The sequence below is a fragment of the Chlorocebus sabaeus genome, chromosome 17 (assembly GCF_047675955.1).
Source record: "Chlorocebus sabaeus isolate Y175 chromosome 17, mChlSab1.0.hap1, whole genome shotgun sequence".
NCBI lineage: Eukaryota > Metazoa > Chordata > Mammalia > Primates > Cercopithecidae > Chlorocebus > Chlorocebus sabaeus.
The window spans coordinates 2908900-2928853 of record NC_132920.1 but is presented as its reverse complement, the minus strand read 5'-3'; the positions used below and the strand labels follow the sequence as shown (position 1 = coordinate 2928853).

Here is a 19954-nt window from a genome sequence, read left to right as displayed (position 1 = left end):
GAATGCCTGGCTGTCCTCACAACAGCTGGCACTGCACCTGAACATGAGACCCTGCGTGTTCTGCATGTTCTCTCTTTCCAGACTGCTGCAGCTCCACCATGGCGACCCTGCGCTGTCCTGCTCTGCTTAATTTTTCTAGAAATCAAAACTATTCTTAAAAAATTAAGTCTTGCCAGGCACAGACTCACAGTGGCTTACGCCTGTAATCCCAGCATTTTGGGAGGCCGAGGCAGGTGGCTAGCTTGAACTCAGGAGTTCAAATCCAGCTTGGGCAACATGGCAAAACCCCATCTCCACCAAAAATAAAAAAATTAGCCGGGCATGGTGGTGCACACCCATGGTACCAGCTGTTGGAGGCCAAGGTGGGAGGATCACTGGAGAGCAGGAAGTCGAGCCTGCAGTGAGCCATGATTGTGCCACTTCAGTCCAGCCTGGGCAACAGTGAGATCCTGTCACGAATAATAATAAGAGTATTAATAATAATAGTCTATTAATTTTAAAAAGGATTAAAAAATCTATTGGCCATATGTATGTGGATCTATTCCTCTCACTCTCTCGACTGTTTCATTTATCTTGCATCTATTCCTTTGCCAATATCATACTGTGTTTGTTAATTAAAGTACCTTTAGAGTAAATTTTAAAATTGTGCAGGGTAAATCCAATCTATTCTACTTTTTCAAAATTGTTCTAACTATTCTAGCTTCTTTGCTTTTCTGTATAAATTTTTTGAATCAACCTGTCTATGTCTCCCAAAAATTCTCTGGGATTTTGATTGCAATTTTATTAAGTATATGTATAAATTTGGGAAGAATTGTCATCTTTTTAATATTGATTCTTCTAATTCATGAACCTGGTGTCTTTCTCCATTTATTTAGACCTTCTTTGGTGTCTTTTATCAGCTATTTTTAGTTTTCAGCATAGAGAGCATGTACATGTTTTGTGAGATTATTTTATTTGAGGATCTACTGTGAATTTTTGCTGGTATATATAAAAAGACAATTTACCTTTACACATTGACCTTGTATCTTGCTAAATTCTCTTATTAGTTCTAGAAGGTTTTTTCCTTTTTCTTTTTTCTTTTATTTTCTTTCCTCTTTTCTTTTTTTTTTTTTTTTGAGACAGAGTTTTGTTCCTGTTGCCTAGGCTGGAGTGCAATGGCACAGTCTTGGCTCACTGGGTTCAAGTGATTCTCTTGCCTCAGCCTCCCGAGTAGCTGGGATTACAGGCACCCTCCACCACGCCCGGCTAATTTTTGTATTTTTAGTAGAGATGGGGTTTCACCATGTTGGCCAGGCTGGTCTCGAACTCCTGACCTCAGGTGATCCACCCACCTAGGCCTCCAAAAATGCTGGGATTACAGGCGTGAGCCACCATGCCTGGCCTTGTTTTATTTTTTCTTTTATATATTCCTTGAAATTTTCTACATATACAACCATATGATCTACAAATAGGGATAGTTTTATTGCATACTTTCCAATTTGTGTGCCTTTTTGTAAATTTTCCTTTTCATTGCACTGACTAGGTGAGAATGGACATCCTTGCCTCATTCTTAATTTTATGAGAATAGCATAATGATAGCTGTAGATATTTAGATGTCTGTTGTCAAATTAAAGACATATTTTTCGGCCCAACATGGTGGCTCCTACCTGTAATCCCAGCACTTTGGGAGGTTGAGGCGGGTGGATCACCTGAGGTCAAGAGTTCGAGACCAGCCTGGCCAACATGGTGAAACCCCTTCTCTACAGGGCAAGACTCTGTCTCACACACAAAAAAAAGACTTTTTTTCCTATTCCAAGCTTGCTAAGAGGTTCGTTTTCCCCATGAATGGACATTAAGTTTGGTCAAGTGCTTTTTCTACATTAATTAATATGATCATGTGGGTTTTTTTCTCCTTAGTCTATGGTAGATTACATTGGTTGAGATCCAAATATTGAACCATACTTGCGTTCCTGGAATAAACATTATTATGTCTTGCTGTGCTATTCTTTGTATACATTGCTAGTATAATAAACATTATATCATGCTGTACTATCCTTTTTTTTTTTTTTTTTTTGAGAAAGAGTCTCACTCTTGTTACTCTTGTTGCCCAGGCTGGAGTGGGGTGGTGCGATCTCAGCCCACTGCAACCTCTGCCTCCGAGGCTCAAGTGATTCTCCTGCCTCAGTCTTCTGAGTAGCTGGAATTACAGGCATGCACCACCACATCTGGCTAATTTTGTATTTCTAATAGAAACGGGGTTTTGCCATGTTGGCCAGGCTGGTTTTGAACTTCTGGCCTCAAGTGATCCACCCCTCCTCAGCCTCCCAAAGTGCTGAGATTACCGAAGTAAGCCACTGTGTCTGGCCTACACTATTCTTTATATACATTGCTCATATAATAAACACCATTATGTCATGCTGTACTATTCTGTTTATACGTTGCTGATTTGCAAATGTTTTGTTGAGGATTTCTTTGTATTCAAAAACACATAATGGTGTAGGTATAGTGGTCTATAATTTTCTTTTTTGTAGTATCTTTGTTTTTGTTATAATAGTAATGAAAACCTCATAAAATGAGTTGGAAAGTATCCCTTTTCTATTTTCTGACAGAGATTGTATAAAATTAATGTTTTCTTCTCATTTAAATAGTTGGTAGAATTCATCAGTAAAATCATATGGGCCTGGAGATTTCTTTTTAGAAGTCTTTTAACTATTCATTTGATTTCTGTAATAGTCATAGGATTATTTAATTATGTCTGTTTCATCTTGTGCATGTTTTAGCAGTTTGTAGTTTTCTAGGAATTGGTTCATTTCATCTAAAGTTTATGTGCATAGAGATGCTCATGGTATTTGTTGTGGGGAGCAACAATTATCCAGGACAGTGGTGTGGGGGTATAAGAATTTACCAAGACAGGCTGGGCGCAGTGGCTCACGCACTTTGGGAGGCTGAGGCGGGCGGATCCCCTGAGGCCGGGAGTTCAAGACCAGCCTGACCAACATGGTGAAACATGGAGAAACCCTGTCTCTACTAAAAATACAAAATTAGCCGGGCGTGGTGACGCACACCTGTGATCCCAGCTACTCTGGAGGCTGAGGCACGAGAATCCAGGAGGTGGAGGTTGCAGTGAGCCGAGATCGCGCCATTGCACTCCAGCCTGGGCAACAACAGCAAGACTCCGTCTCAACAACAACAACAACAAAAGAATTTACCAAGGCAGTTGTTGGTACAGAAAGGCGGATTTATTCGAGAAAGTAGGAAAATACATTGCCAGAGAGACAATGGGCAAGTCAGCAGAAGCTGACTGCAGAGAAACAAAGACTTGTGGAGATTTTGTAGGGCAGTGCTTGTGCTGAAGAGGGCTTTGTGTAGTACTGGTAATGCCAAGATTGCAGTGAGTTAACTTGCAGGTGTCCTGTGATAGCTGGGTGCAGGAAGACTGTGAGTTATTTGCACAGGAGGGCTGTGTATCCCAGACCTTGAGAAAGGCAGACTTGCAGCTTATCTGCTTTCTCTTTTTGCTTTCCCTTGGTCCTGCAAACCTGACTCCCTTCCCCTGGTTAGGACTCCACATCTCCCCACTAACAGAGCAACAATAAGAAGTCTTTAGCATGTGGGTGAAGATTTCATCTTCCAACTGCTTTCTGCTGGCCAGAGGCATCGAGCTGGCCCGACCTAATCCTGTTAGTCTGTCAGGAGGTTATAAGGGCCGAAATCCTTGGCTTGGGAGTTAATTGGGCAGAGTCATTGTGTAACCATGGGGTTGGGGGCAGCATTTGTAGCCTAAAATTTTGTCCTGCTGTATCCAAAGGAGAGTCACGGAGTTCTTTTAGTGGCTGATACCCTCACTGCAGTGACATTTTAGTTTGAAATTGTTGTCTTCTAGAAGACAGAAAACAAGATATTGCATTAATAATACATAATACAAATAAGCTAATATAAGCATTATTATAGGTGGGAGAAGTGGGGCCTGAGAGATAAGATTTCTAAATGTTAATTCAATAAGTGAAAATCAAGGAAAAGTTTGTAGATGTACTAGTGTATATTATTCCATTCCAGTTGCTGAACTATGTACAGGTATGAAAGAATTACTACACATTTTGCTGGCATTAACTTCATTGTTTCCCCACCATAGAAAAAACCTGTGGAGGTGCACAGTGAACTTGTCTCCCATTCCTGGTGTGTCTGATTATAGTTGAGGGTGTAATTGCAATGGGCTCGAATTAAAGCCCCTAGGACAGGGCCAGACCCCTTGGAGTTTGTGGTGTAGAGGTGAGCCTTACAGCCTCTACATATGATGAAGGCAAACAAATTTTTAATAAGAGGCATTTTTATGGAAACAGAAGAAAAAAACAAATATTAACATTGGGCACAATGTATCCAGATGTTAAACTCAACGCATTTTTAGTTATAGAGGAGGAAGGCAGTGGCCATCTTACCCTTTTCATTCTTTTGCTTGTATTTTAAAGAATGAACTTCAGTTTGCAGGACCTTAGGAAAGAGGTAATAGCAACTCCATTTAGTTTACATTAGAAAAATAAAAGGAAAAAAATGTTGAATGCATTGGGAACTTGTAGCCCAGAAGGAATTCAGGATTTGGTTAAAATTGTAGAAAATAATAAAAAACTTTATAACAGTGGACAAGACTAGAATTTGATGACAGATATACTACAGCTTTTTTGAAACATAATTTTTCTTTCCAGTTTACTAAAAACAAATTATAATGGAAAAAATCTATTGGTAAAATAAGTGTTCGTCTTATTATACTTGGCTTGAGTATTTGCATAAAGTTAGCAAGAATAATTGTTTTGCATATAGACTCTTCTATTTTTTAAATTTGGTTTTGCTGAAACTTTATTCCATAGAGAATCTCAGATTTAACTTTAATGTCTTAAGCTCAGTTATGGGTTTGTGCCATTAAACACCTGTATGACTTGGGTAAATTCTTTTCCTCTTGAGGTCCCAAGACAACTTGGGGCTCCTGGGTCTGTTAGAAAGTGACATTCTTTACTTATCACAGGTTAGGAACCCTGCACAGGGACTGCGTAGATAAGGTATGAGGCCAGCTTTTCCAAGGGACTTTTATTGGCTTTATAAGTTAACTTTGATTTTGCCTCCCCATCCCCCCCAAAAGCATGCCATTCCAGTTAAAGCTTGGTAAAAATAACCAGTGTCTCCAACTGTGACCTGCTACAAAAGAAAACAGATTCTTTTTCTTTTCTTTTCTTTTCTTTTCTTTTTTTTCGAGACAGGGTCTCGCTTTATCACCCAGGCTGGAGTGCAGTGGCGCAATAGCAACTCACTGCAGCCTCAACCATCCAGGTTCAAGCAATCTTCCTGCCCCAGCCCCCCAAGTAGCTGGAACTATAGGCATGTGCCACCATACCCAGTTAATTTTTTGTGTTTTTCATAGAGACAGGATTTTGCCACATTGCCCAGGCTGGTCTTGAACACCTAAGCTCAAACAATCTACCTGCCTGAGTGCTGGGATTACAGGCGTGAGCCGTAGCACACAGCCAGAAAATAGAAAATAGATTTTCATGCCATGGTGTGAGCCACGGCACACAGCCAGAAAATAATGGGCCATGGCACACAGCCAGAAAATAGATTTTTAATGAATATATGCAAATAACTATAGTTTTTAGTTTTTTTGTTTTTTAGTTTTTAGTTTTCCATTAGTTTAGTTTATGTAATTAACTTCTGTTCTGCTCAATATTTATGAACACATTAGCTTTTAATGGGAGTCTGGGAAGTTTTTTCTTTATTCTAACGTTACAATTTCCAAAGTTATTAGAAACCTGCACTCAAGAGCACCTGTTAGAGTTCTACAGGTGATTATAAAACCACCTTGATCTAAGGCAGACAGAAAAGGAGGACAATAAAGAGCTTTAGAAAGCTTTATTTAACTCTATAAGGCAAGTTAACCATTTGAGCTCTGAATTTTTCTTGTTGCAACTTGCTCATAAGTTTAAAATGTACATGAAAACAGGCCACAATATGCAAGCAGCTGGGGTTTTAAAGAGAACAATAAAATCAAAGATTAGGATGTTAGAAATCGTCTTTCCCTTTTAAGGCTGGATCTTTGGATTGAACAGAAAAAGAGAAAAGGAAAAGAAAGAATGGAGAGGCAAGGGTTCAGCTTTACAGGAGGGTCTGTGAGGCTCCCAGCTACTGCACGGTGTGGAGCTAGCACTCTTTTCCACTTTGTCTCCGTCACGGAGAGCTTCAGCACTTCAGACCCGCAGAATGTGGAACAAATGTGTCCCACCTCCACAGGGTACTCGTTAAGGTGCGCTGCTTTTAGCTGGAGCAGAGAGCGCCTTTGGATTAAAGCCACTGGGGGTTGAATTTTTGTTCTGGGGGTCCTTCAGCTTTCAGGGCAATCCTGTTTCCAGAGGCCAAGCTTGTGGCAGAGTGAGTAAGGTGTGCACAGCTTCTCCCCATTTATTTTATGGGGTAAGTTGCCCTTTAGTGGCCTGACCTTTTGCGCAGATGGCAGTTATTTGGAGGAGTGTCCTTAGGGAAACCCGGAGAAGCTGTGGGCTTGTAAAGCAGCCAGCCATTGAGTCTGCCTCTTGTCCCTGCATTTTTGTTTTTTTCTTTTTCTTAGCCCTGTTTTCCTTATTTTGCTTTTGATTATAAAGACTGAGGAGGTTAATTTGAGGATTTCCTGAATAGGGGCCATGCTGTGTTACAAAAGAAAATTAGATATTTCTTTTTTTGAGAGTCTGAGGGTTAAATTTGTCTTAATGGTTTAGGATGCAGCCTAGCGGTGAATCTGAAGGAATAGACGGGGTGTGTCCCACAGTGGAACTGGAAAACACACGCCTCAGGGGCACTGCCACTCAGGGTCATGAACCGCACTTCTGCTTGGGACATCCTGCCAAGACGAAGGCCGAGATGTATGCCAAGTTCCACGGACGTCTGCTCAGGGACTTGGCGTGCACTTTATAAAGGGGCATCCCAGCTACTAGTAAAGATCATCCAGGGGGCCCTACGGCTGGACAGCCAGTCCAGGTTCTCACTCACGCCGGGTGATCAGCCCAGGTATGAGGAAGGAAGGGTGCAGGACGATCTCCACCGGTGCTGGCCCAGGAAAGGGAGGGGGAAGGGGATCACTATTCTGAGGCTGTCTGAAATTACCTAATTTGGCAACATCTGGAACAGGATGGCTGGGTGACTCTCCAGAATTTGGACTGAGACAGAGGGTCTGAGTCACCTGAAACATGTGTGAATTTGCCCTGAGCGGGCTTCCATGTCAATTGCATCACACGTAGAGACTACAATCAGAAAAGAGAGGCGAGCCTTCTCCCCTTCTGGGCAGGGCAGCTGACCCCATTCACGCTTTGGCCTTCAGGCAACACCGGACAGTGGCCCTTGCCAGTTACCCTCAATTACAAAAGAGCTATTAAGAAACAGCAGCTGAAAGACTGAAAAGAGAAAAGGACTTAGGTCCCTTACCTGAACTGGACAGTGGCGATCAGACATTTCCACACAGGCACCTTTCAGTCCCACGGGAGTATAGCCCCGGCCAGAGACCTGCAGCTGTCTCTGTGCTTAGACACCGTCCACCGAGGTTCCTGACTTGGGAAAGAGAAAGAGAGAGGGAAGAGAATTCCCCATGAGGAGAGTGTGCCCCTATACAGAAAGAGAGATCCCGGGAGGACCACTGAAATGTCATTGTAACTTACCTGCTTTCTCTTTTTGCTTTCCCTTGGACCTGCCAGCCTGACTCCCTTTCTCTAATTAGGACTCCACAGTATTCTTTTGTTAGCTTATTAGATTTTGAATGTCTACAGGTCCGTAGTGATCTCCCGCCTTGCATTTCTAATATCGGTAATTCGTGTCTTCTTTTTTGCTTGATCAATCTTTATAGAGATTTATCAGTTTCATGGACCTTTTCAAAGAATCAGCTTTTGTTTTCATTTCATTTTCTCTACTGTTTGCTGTTTTCAATTGTATTGATTTCTACTCCTGTTTCTGATTTCCTTCCTTCTGCTTGTGTTGGCTGTGTTTTACTCTTCTTTGTTTATTTCTTAAGGTGTAGGCTGATATTATTGATTCAAGACCTCCTTTTCTAATGTAAGCCTTTTAATGCCATGAATTTCCCTGGAAGGACCACTTTAGTTGCATCTTACATATTTTCATATGTTGTATTTTCATTTTCACTCAGTTAAAAATACTTCTAATCTCTCTCAAGACTTCTTTGACCCATGGGTCACTTATAAGTATGTTTAATTTCCAAGTGTGTGGTATTTCTTCTATTGTCTTCCTTTTATTGATTTATAGTTTAATTCTATTATGGTCAAATGACATATTTTGTATGATTCCAATTTTCCTAAATTTGTTAAGCTGCAGGATATGATCTATCTTGGTAAATGTTTCAAGTGTGTTTAAAAAGAATGTGTATTCGGTCATTGTTGGATGGAGCGTAATATACGTGTTAATTAGATCTAGTTGATTAATGATTGCATTAGTCTGCTTTGCATTGTTATAAAGGAATATCTCAGGCTGGGTAATTTATAAAGAAAAGATGTTTATGTGGTTCATGGTTCTGCACGCTGTACAGGCACAGCCCCAGCGTCTGCTTGGCTTCTGGGGAGGCCTCAGGAAGCTTCTAATCATGGCACAAGGCAAGGGGAACCAGTTTATCACATGGTGAGAGAGGGAGGAAGAGAGACGGAAGGGAGGAGGTGTCAGGTTCTTTTAAACAATCAGCTGTTATGTGAACTGGATAATATATAAGCTGTTTCAACTGGATAATAGAGTGAGAACTCACTCATCACCAAGGGAACGGCACCAAGCCATGCACGATGGATCTGCCCCCACATCCCAAACACCTCCCACTAGGACCATCTCCAACATTGGAGGTCACATTTTAACATGAGATTTGTAAGGGACACACATCCCAATCACACCAATGATGGAATGGCATCTCCTTGATGATTTTCTGTCTCTAGTTCTAGGTATTGCTGAGATAAATGGTTTCTGATGAGAAATCTACAGCCATTTGAATTGTTATTCCCCTATGGGTAAGATGTATATTTTTTATTTGACTGCTTTCAACAGTTTTTCTTTATCCTTACTTTCATGTGGTTCTCTATGATATATCTGGATGTGTATTTCTTTTGGTTTATGTTGTTTGGAGTTTGAGACTGTATTTTGGTTATTGTATTTTTCAGTTGTAAAATTTCCATTTGCTTCTTTTTCCTTTATTTTCCTTTTCCAGACAGTATAACTCTGTCACTCAGGCTGGAGTGCAGTGGCGTGATCACAGCTCACTGCAGCCTCATACTCCTGGGGTCAAGCAATCCTCCTGCTTCAGTCTCCCAAGTAGCTATGAATACAGGCACGTGTCACCACACCAACCTAATTTTTTTTTTTTTTTTTTTTTCCATAGAGATGGGTTCTCACTACGTTACCTAGGCTGGTCTTGAACTCCGGGTCTCAAGTGATCCTCCCACCTTGGTCTCCCAAAGTGCTGGGATTAGATGTGTGAGCTATCGTGCCTGGCCTGTTTCTTTTTCATATCTTCCATTTCTTTACTGAGACTTTTTCCTTTCCCCTGGTTTCTAGAATATTTGTGATTGATCATTGGAGGGTACTTTTGGTTTTGGTTTTGTTTTTTCTGTTTCCTTTCCTTCTTGTAATGACGGAATTTTATTGTCTTATAGATCTGGCCAGAAGTCTGAAGTCAAGATGTCGACAGGACTGGTTCCTTTTGGAGGCTGTGAGGGTAGATTTGTTCCATGCCTCTCTCCTGGTTCCTAGTGGGCGTAGGTAATCATCAGCGCCCTTGGCTTGCAGCCTCACTACAGTCTCTGCCTCCATCCTCACATGGCCTTCCCCTTGGGGGCTTCTCTGGGTCTCAAATCTCTCTCTGCTTTCTCTTATAACAACACAGCCATTGGGTTTAGGGTCCACCCTAAATTCAGGATGGTCTCATCTTGAGATCCTTAACTTATTTATGCCTGCAAAGACCTTGTTTCTAAATACGATCTTATGCTGTGTTTCCAAATACGACATTCTTAGGTATCAAAGGTTAAGACTCGTGCATGCCTTTTGAGGGGGATACAATTCATCCCACTACAGGGAATCATTTACATATGATAAAACTCAACAATTTTAAGTGGCCAGGCATGGTGGCTCTCCCCTGTAATCCCAGCACTTTGGGAGGCCAAGGCAGAAGGATCGCTTGAGCCCAGGAGTTTTGAGAACAGCCTGAGCAACATAGAGAAACCAGACCCCACTTCTACAAAAAATAAAAGATAATATTTGCCAGGCGTGACGGTGCATTTCTGTAGTCCCAGCCGTTCAGAGAGATCTCACCCTATTTCCACCATGTGAGATAGAACGAGCAGTTGGCAGCATGTAATCTGGAAGACGGCCCTCACCAGGACTGGACTGTGTTGGCGCCCTGATCTCGGACTTTCAACATCCAGAACTGTAAGAAATTAATTTCTGATGTTGATAAGCCACCCAGTCTATGGTATTTTGTTATAGCAGCTAGAACTGACTAGGACACTCTATTAAGAAATCTGTACTTGACATTCAGAAAATATTGAGAAAGGCAAATATGACCAGTGCCAAATTTGGAGCCAGATGAAATTGTTTATTTCTTTTATTTTAAACTAGAGACTGGGTCTCACTATGTTGCCCAGGCTGGTTTTGAACTCCCAGGCTCAAGCAATCCTCCTGCCTTGGCCTGCCAAAGTGCTAGGATTACAAGTGTGTGCCACCACACCTGGACAAGGTTGTTTTAGTCTAGTAATGATGAAAATGCATCTCAGGTGTATGAGCTTGGCACGTACCTCCTGAGTAGTGGCTGAGGGCATTCATTTGTCTACACTTGAACTATGGGTGTATATTTATATCTTGGAAATGTTAAAGAGTACCATTAGTTCCTTTCTCTAAACCCCTATTCCTGGCCCTCGTTCTGCCATTCAACATGTGGTCATAGTTGGACAGTTTCTTATAAAGAAAGAAAGGGAATCCTTAAAGAAGAGACTAAGACGTTAATTAATCCAGTAACTCGCCAGCGATGTCTTTCCTTATAGCCCTTGGCTCAAAGTCCATGGCATGTAAATCAGACACGGTGACTGTGCAACCCTGCCTGCTCAGTTCACCCACACCCATGTTATTCGAGGATGCACATAGATGTACACAAGAGGGCATGTAAATGATGACTACTTTCTTACCTAAGTCACGAGCAGCGAAAGAACCTCATGGGAAAAAAGTTCCTCTTAGTCATAATTCAAGGAAGAAGAATACCATTAGCAAATGCATCACTGTAGTCAAAGCTGAAAAATAAGACTTTTAGTACATACTCTTAAAATGGTGATCATTTTACACTATTTTCAGGGATAATTTATAAGGTTTACTTTCAGCTAATGTTACAATACACAGTCTTGGAAAATAAGATGGAATAAATCTATGCCCTTTCCAAATGAAATTACTAAACTTTATGAAAAGTCTGACATAATGTGGCTATTCTAGGTGAGAGGTTTTAGCCTTGTCCTTCTGAGAATAATAATAGTTCATGCTGCATGTTGAATTCACCAGGGCACTGATTTTTGCTCTTAGCCACAGTCCAACCCTGACAAATATCAATCTGATCATAAGAATGTTTAGGTTTTCTTCTCCTCCAAGCACAGGGGAATTTGGTACCTAACACAAAGCAGAAAGAATGGCCACATATCCCGGGAGCCTGAGGCCCATCCTCTTTGGGTGGTGATACAGGTAACGGGGAGAAATCTGGCAGTGGCAATGTCTCACGGCTTCGATTCTGTGGGCACCTCACCCACCCCTAGTGTGGCTCATTCTCATTTCAGAAATCCCTAGAAGACTTCTCGTCTTTCTGGAAGACAAATGGACAAACAGCTTCTGTGCCAGAGAGAGTTGAATGAAAGGCAAAATGCTGAAGTGTGAGCTAGGGCAACTACGATTATAATGACAGAGTCTGGATTTGGAACCATCTGTTCAGGCCCTTCAAAAGGAAAAAATATTGTACATAACACTAAAATCACTGGTTTCAGTCCATCCTACCAACAATAGGAGTTGAGAATTAAGCAATGTTATTGTTAAGGTTTTTAATCCTGATCCCCAGAGTCCATGTTTCATGTCTTCTAAAAGTAGCTTAATTTCTTTTCCTGAGAATTTAATTTATGGCACGAGTCTGAATATCGCAAAAAGGAGGAGCCCTTGATAGATAGGCCAGCAACAACCTCTCTAGGAGCCAGCCTCGGTGGGGCGGGTCTGTGAGGTTGTCCCAGGGCTCTGCTGCCACCTGCAGCCCGTGCAGCTCAGAGGCATATTCGTGACAGCCAGCCCGACCTCAATGCACCTGGCGTCCTGCGGCACAGGAGTGGGGATCAGATCCTGGGAGGTCCAGGCTGCAGTGGGCCATGATCGCACCACTGCACTCCAGCCTGGGTGACAGAGTGAAACCCTTGCCTCAGAACAAAAATGGAAACAAAATCCAGTAAATCTCATCGGTCCCTAAATGCCCTTAATAACCGCCCTTCCACCCTTAATAGAATAAGAATGCTGAGTGTTTTCTTTCAAACCTTGAGAGGTGAACTGATAGCAAAGTCTGATGTAACCACGAGCATGGGTGCTTTGACCCTGCCATTCTGGGGTCACTGTTGAGTTTACATCCTGCACGGGCTCGTGGACATGGGTCCACTAGGGTGGACATGCCCTTGAGTGCTCAGGGCTCACACTCCTGAGGAGTCCATTGACTCTTTCAGGTCCATTGACTCAGCTGTTGTCCCCAAAGCAACATGCCCTGCCTCAGTGGTAGGCCTCAAGAGGTTTGTTTTTACAGGGGAACGAGTGGTGTTTTGTTTTGAGACATGTTCTCGTTCTATCACCCAGGCTGGAGTACAGTGGTGTGATCATGGCTCACTGCAGCCTCAACTTTCCAGGCTCAAGTGATCCTCCCACCTCAGCCTCTCAAGTAGCCGGGACCACAGGCGTGCACTACCATGCTCAGCTAACTTAAAAAATATATATATTTTGTAGAGATGGGGTCTCGCTATGGTGCCCAGGCTGTTTTCCAACTCCTGGGCTCAAGCAATTCCCCTACCTCAGCCTCCCAAAGTGGTAGGATTACAAGTGTGAGCCACTGTGCCTGGCCAAGAGGATTTTTAACACAACATGCATCCAGATTTATTTTATTATTATTACTCTTTCTTATCACAAACTATTTCACATGTATAAAAGTAAGCTTTATAGAAATTGATTTATACATGACAGTGAAATGAATACTTGAATACTCACCATTTAGCTGAAGACATAGATCATTAAATATATCTTTAAAGACCTGTGTGCCCCTCCCATCACATTACTATTCTGAATATTTAATTATACTTTTCCACATGAATTTGGCAGGTGATTTTTTATTTGGTATGTTTTTATACTTGAACTGAGTGATATCTAAAACCTGTATTTTTCACTCAACTTTATAACTATGAAATATACACATCTTGATGTGTGGACCTGTAGTTAATTATTTGTTAATTGGGTAGTATAGTGAGATGTGTAAATGCTCAATTTTACAGTCAATTTTTGAACAATGGACACTACCCACCAGTGGACTATGAATTCATCTGTTGACCCACAGTCTTACTAACACCTGGTATTGTCTACACTGCTGGGTGCAGTGATTTTTTTATACCTATGAGATCAATTTTGTTCAAAATTTTTTTAGACAGAGTTTTGCTCTGGTTGCCCAGGCTGGAGTGCAATGGTGCAATTTCGGCTCACCGCAACCTCTGCCTCCCAGGTTCAAGCAATTCTCCTGCCTCAGTCCACTGAGTAGTTGGGATTACAGGCATGTGCCACCACACCTGGCTAATTTTGTATTTTTGGTAGAGACGGGGTTTCCTCCATGTTGGTCAGGCTGGTCTCAAACTCACAACCTCAGGTGATCCGCCCACCTCGGCCTCCCAAAGCGATCGGATGACAGGCGTGAGCCACCGCACCTGGCCAATATTTATTATTTTAATGGCATCCATTTGACTACCACTTACTAAGAGATGTGTCCTGAAATCTACCACTCTGAGGGTGGATTTGTCAATTTCTTTTCATAATTCAGTGTTTGCTTTATATACTTCAAAGCTGTTTATTAATGCATACCAAGTTTGGAATTGGTGTAACTTCATATTGAATTGATACATTCATCATTACACAGAGACCTTTTTTATTCCTAATCATGATTTTTCTCTAATGTCTATTTGTGCTTGATATTAATACAATGATCCTACCTGCTTTTGAGTATTTGCATGGTATATCTTTTTACATCCTTTTACCCTTAACTTTTTGTGTAGATGGCTTAGATATATCTCTTGTAAACTGAAGGTAGCTAAATTTAAGCTTTTTATCCAGCTAGACTCTTTTAACTGATATTTTTGTCCATTGACCTTTTTTGTGATTACAGATATATTAGGATTTTTTTTTCCACCATTGTATTTTGCATCGCCAATTTGTCCTTCTTTTACTGTTGATTTTTTTCCTTTCATTTTTGTCTTCTTTTGGATGATAGCATTTTTTCTTATTCCATTTTTCTCCTCTACTAATTTGACCTCAATTTCTATTGTTTTAATACTTATCCTAGAAACTTGAATATACATATACCACTTAAAAATCTAAATCATTAGCATTATCCCCCCTCCCTGAAAAAAGAACTGACTGTTTTTATTTGGATTATACCCTCTATATGTTATTTTTGCCCAGGATTATAGTTTTATCTGCTTTTTAACCCTATAAATTAGGCTATATTGTTATTTATTTACTTTTGAGACAGGGTCTCACTCTGTCACCCAGGCTGGAGTACGGTGCAATCGTAGCTCACCACAGCCTTTAACTCCTGGTCTCAAGGGATCCTCTCACCTCACCCTTCCAAGTAGATGGGACTACAGGCAAGCACCGTCACAGGCAGCTAATTATTTTTAATTTTTGTGGAGATGAGGTCTTGCTATGTCGCCCAGACTGGTCTCAAACTTCTGTTCTCAAGCTGTCCTGCCACTTTGGCTTTCCAAAGTGCTGGGATTACAGGTGTAAGCCACCGTGCCTGGCTGCTAATCTACTGTTTAATTTATTCAGTCGTTAATTTCAATGTTTATGTATTTCAATTCTAGACGTTCCTTTCAGTTGTGTTTTAAATCTGGTCACTTTCGAATGTCTTTATTTCTTTAAACATTTTATACGTGGTTATTTTGTGTCATGTGTCCCATAATGCCAATATTTGAAGATCGTAGGTGATTAAATCTATTGCTTAGTGTTTTTATTTCCAATCATGTTTGCTTCCTCATGTGTTTGGTCATTTTAGAGGGCATATGTTAGACTCCTCTTGATCAAAGGGCATCCTGATAGGCATGAGGTCATGTTTTTCTCCAGAGAGAATGTGTGTTTACTTAAATTACTTACTATACTGAAGGTTGCTATCACTTGGGATCACTTAACTTCTTTAGATTTTGCTGACTTGTGGATGTGGGTAGAATAAATTCCAAATCCAGACCCTATGGAATAGGAGGGGTTTATTTTTCCACCCAGAGCTGAGACGGAGATAAGCTATCTGCCTGTCTCCCTGTAAGGGCGAACGTATTTTTCTACCCACCTTGGAGCCCCTCTACAAAGTCTTGATTCCGCTGCCCACATGGCGCAGCCCCAGGCCTGGTCTTGCTCCCTTTCACTCGGTTATTGGTGCCAGTATTTGATGCCGACGCAGCCTAAGGTTCCACACTTGTTTTCCAGTCCGCTGGCAGCAACTTGTTTATTGTTGTTGTGGTGATGGGGGTGGTGGGGTGAGGGGTGGGGGATACGCTTGGGTATTTTCCTTCACTTTTTATGATCTTAGTAACACATTTAAAAGTATATTTGTTGTGATTTACTTGGCATCTAGAAGTGTTGCTTCAGGAGAGTTTTTCAGATGTCTTGTCTGCCACGGACAGGAAGTGAAAGTCTCTGTGTGGTTTTTGACCTCACCCAGCCATGACACAGAAGAATCTCTGACCCACAAAACATGAGGCCCTTGTAGACCCGGGGACCCCGCCTTAGGTTTCTGCTGTTCTCACTGCGACCTCCCCAGGAGAGTCTTTAAGGGTCGCTTCTTGAAAATGGCCTTTGTTCCGTGCTGCTTCAGTTCCCCGAAGGGTTCCTTCCCCCAGTGGAGCAGAGCACAAGCTTTGGAAAAGGCTGCCTGGGTTTTAGTTTCCACGCTGCCTCTTGTAGGGGTGGAGCCTGGGTCAAGTGACTTAAGCTCTGTAAGTTTCGGTTCACTGTCCGTAACATGGAGATAACAAAACCTTCTTACAGATTGTCAACTCAGGCTGCAAGACATCAACAGAGGGACATACCTTCCATCCACGATTCAAGAGTTCAGATGACACACACTTGGATTCTGACCAGCTTTACCCTCAATACATTCTCATCGAACACATCACTGGCTGCATCGACGTTCCAGCATATCAGCCCACTGTATGGGAAGAAAGAAATGGGGAGAGATGAGCAGAAATCAGACTTCCCAGCAGACACAACCCGAGGCAGGGTCAGCACCTGGGCCGTCGGGATCCCAGACAGGATTTCAGGCTCCTCCTGGGATCCTAGAGGGAAGGCTTCTCGTGACAGGACTGAGGACGCGCTGGCACCTAGCGTATCAGGTGGGGCAGCTATGGAAGCCAGACTCCTTTTCTTTCATAGACGGGGAAACTGAGGCCCGAAGAGGTGGGGGGGCTTGTTCAGGGGTACGCAGCTGCTGGCAGAGCTGGGCCTGGATGCAGGACTGCATCAGCCTCTTCTCCCTCTGTCACTTCCCCACAAGGGCAGATTCTTCCTCACCTTTTCCTCCTCCTCCTTTGTGTATACACTTAACCTGCTTCATGAGGAGATATGCTACTTTCAATTTTGTTATAATTTTTATATACCTCCATGAATGTTTTTCGATTATGGTCATCAGATTCCAAAATTAATTTGTTTTGTTTTCACTGGAGTACTGCATATTCCCATGTAGATAGTCACCATGCTTGCAGCATTATTCAGGATTCTTTGATTGTAACTGCTATACACTCAACTCACAGCACTAAGCAAAAAAGGCAACATCTTGCCTCACATAACTGAAGAGTTGAAGAGGAAAAGCTCCAGTTCAGGCAGGGGTGGCTGCAGGTGTTCACAGCGTGTCACTAGGGAGTTGTCTCTCTGTGTGGCTTGGCCGCACCGTCCTCTGCCTGGGCGCGTTTGTGGGCCAACGCTCTCAATGTGTTGGCCCCTGACCCACTTGCCTCATCACAGCTCCAAGTCCAGAAGCAAGACAGGTCTCTCTTTCTTGATAGGTCCAGTGAACCCCTGAGTTCAGTCCCACTGCCTGGGGTGGTTAGGCAGTGCCTGGGCTAGGCCACGGAACACTGTGATCAGTCAGGGCTGTGAACTGCCACTCCTGGGTTCGGAGGAGGGGCTATCCCTATGAACACCACACAGCTTGGTGAAAGGACCTGGTTCCCCCACACGCAAAAGAAACCAAGGTGTTGCCATCAGAAGGAATGGGAATAGATATGGGACAGGCAAAGATGACTCTTCACAGTATCTGCCCTGTAGCAGCCCAGAGTGCTTCGTCACTACCCCAATCACAGGCACTTTGGTTGCTTCCAGAGAGGAACCAGACACCCTGGAATCAAACCACATCAGCCCCTCTACAGCTGTGACCCTTGGGCAAATGTCTTTTTTTTTTTTTTTTTGAGATGGAGTCTCACTCTGTGGCCAGGCTGGAGTGCAGTGGCACGATCTCACCTCACTACAACCTCCACCTCCCGGGTTCAAGCCATTCTCCTGCCTCAGCTTCCCGAACAGCTGGGATTACAGGTGTGTGCCACCATGTCCAGCTAAGTTTTGTATTTCCAGTAGAGACAGGGTTTCACCATGTTGGCCAGGATGGTCTCGATCTCTTGACCTCATGATCTGTCCACCTTGGCCTCCCAAAGTGCTAGGATTACAGGTGTGAGCCACTGCGCCTGGCCTCCTTGGGCAAATGTCTTAGCTAACTTCGCCTCAGCCTCCTCACCTGTCAAGTGGAGACAGCAATAGCTCTTGCTCTGAGGGCTGTTATGAGGACTAGGTGGGCCACTAACACACATAAAGACTACATCAGCCCTGGCACCTCGAGTAAGCACCCAACATATGTTAGCTGCTGCTTCTCACTTATGATCAGCATTGCTAAAATCAAAACATTTAATTTGCAAGATAGTGTTTACTTTCTCTATATTTCCCTAGAATCCCTTTCTGCACATGGAATTACCTGGCTAAAGGTCCAGTTGTGTTCAGAGTGCTTGTATTTCTCTGCCGGATAGCTCTCAGCTGCACGAGCTGATGATACCGTCCTGGCATGGTGCTTTGTACGGTGCAATCCACATGACCTTGAGGCCGAGAGTCTTGCAACACTTTTATCATTGTTTTCTTTTCCTTTTTTTTTTTTTTTTTTTTTTTTTTAGATGGAGTCTCACTCTGTTGCCCAGGCTGGAGTACAGTGGGGCGATCTTGGCTCACTGCAACCTCTGCCTCCCAGGTTCAAGCGATTCTCCCACCTCAGCCTCCCGAGTAGCTGGGACTATAGGCATGTGCCACCACGCCCGGCTTATTTTTGTATTTTTTAGTAGAGACGGGGTTTCAGCATGTTGGCCAGGCTGGTCTTGAACTCCTGATCTCGGGTGATCCTCCCGCCTCAGCCTCCTTTCAAAGTGCTAGGATGATAGGATGGAATAACACTTTCCTTTATGGGCCAGCAAAATCACTTGAGCATGCATCCATCAGAGGGAGGGCGGCTTAGGAGAGGTTCCCACACAGTGTCCACTGCTGACCTGTTCGTTAGCTAGCTTTTTTTTCTACATCCCCATCTTACTGCCATTTTCTGGGGCTTGGTTTTGCCCTCTTGAGAAAGAAATAGGCCTGTGCTTCTTTCCCTCTGCCCTGGAACAAGGCACCCTCCACTCTCCTGAGCTGCCGGGAACTTCTCCAAAATTCCTGGTGCTTTCTCACATTGAGCAACATGAGTCTCTTTCCTGTTTTTACCAGCCTCCGCCCATGCAAGGCTCTGAGACAAACTGCACAACCGAAGACGTCTTTCTGAACCCACAAAGCCCTGTTTGCCTAAGAAAAAGGTCACAGGCTCAATCACACACACCTGGCTGCAGTCATGTCCAATTTTCTTTCTTTTTTTAATGGCAATTCCTGCTGCCCTGCTGATACTGAATTTATTTTCATTTTAAGTTTTTCAGCAATAAGATCTTAAAAACCAGCCGGGCATGGTGGCTCACACCTGTAATCCCAGCACTTTGGGAAGCCAAGGTGGGCGGATCACCTGAGGTTGGGAGTTCGAATTCAGCCTGACCAACATGGAGAAACCCTGTCTCTACTAAAAATACAAAATTAGCTGGGCATGGTGGCGCATGCCTGTAATCCCAGCTACTCGGGAGGCTGAGGCAGGAGAATCGCTTGAACCAGGGAGGTAGAAGTAGCGGTGAGCTGAGATCGTGCCATTGCACTCCAGCCTGGGCAACAAGAGTAAAACTCCATCTCACAAACAAACAAACAAACTTAAAAACCGGCAGAAAATCTATCAGGGTGCCCGGTACTATGGGAGATGAGATACAGGCTAGAGCCCAGCCCTCGAATTGCTAACAGTTTTGCTTGGGAACCAGAATTAATGTCTTCAGCATACTCAGGACAAGGTGACAGCACCCGCTCTCAGAGCAGCTGGATTTCAGGAACTTCCCATCCTCTCAGCCCACACGGGAAGGGACAGGCCCCCTCGGCAGTTAGAGAACGCACTTTGCCACGCTTCGGGGTTGCGGGAGGGAGGGTGGAGGGCTTCCTACCTCACGGTGATCTGAGGTCCAGCAACCCTAGGGACCCCAGCTTGAGGCTCTGAAGGGCTGTGACACAGCCTCTTTGCCTGCCAGCCCCGCCCTGGATGCAGCCTGCTGAGCGA

At 43.3% G+C, this 19954-nt stretch overlaps 1 long non-coding RNA gene across 2 annotated transcripts; it reads right to left on the bottom strand.

Moving 5' to 3' along the window:
• Positions 1 to 3159: 3159 nt before the first annotated feature.
• Positions 3160 to 19835, bottom strand: LOC103222286 (uncharacterized). Of its 2 annotated transcripts, XR_005242847.2 has the most exons (6): positions 18266 to 19835; positions 16335 to 16453; positions 11175 to 11276; positions 7438 to 7560; positions 4416 to 4467; positions 3160 to 3858 (listed from the first exon to the last, which is right to left on the bottom strand). It is a non-coding gene; the product is annotated as an uncharacterized lncRNA (long non-coding RNA). The 2 variants fall into 2 exon arrangements; XR_005242846.2 differs by having other exon boundaries at positions 3162 to 3858; positions 16335 to 19835.
• Positions 19836 to 19954: the final 119 nt, after the last annotated feature.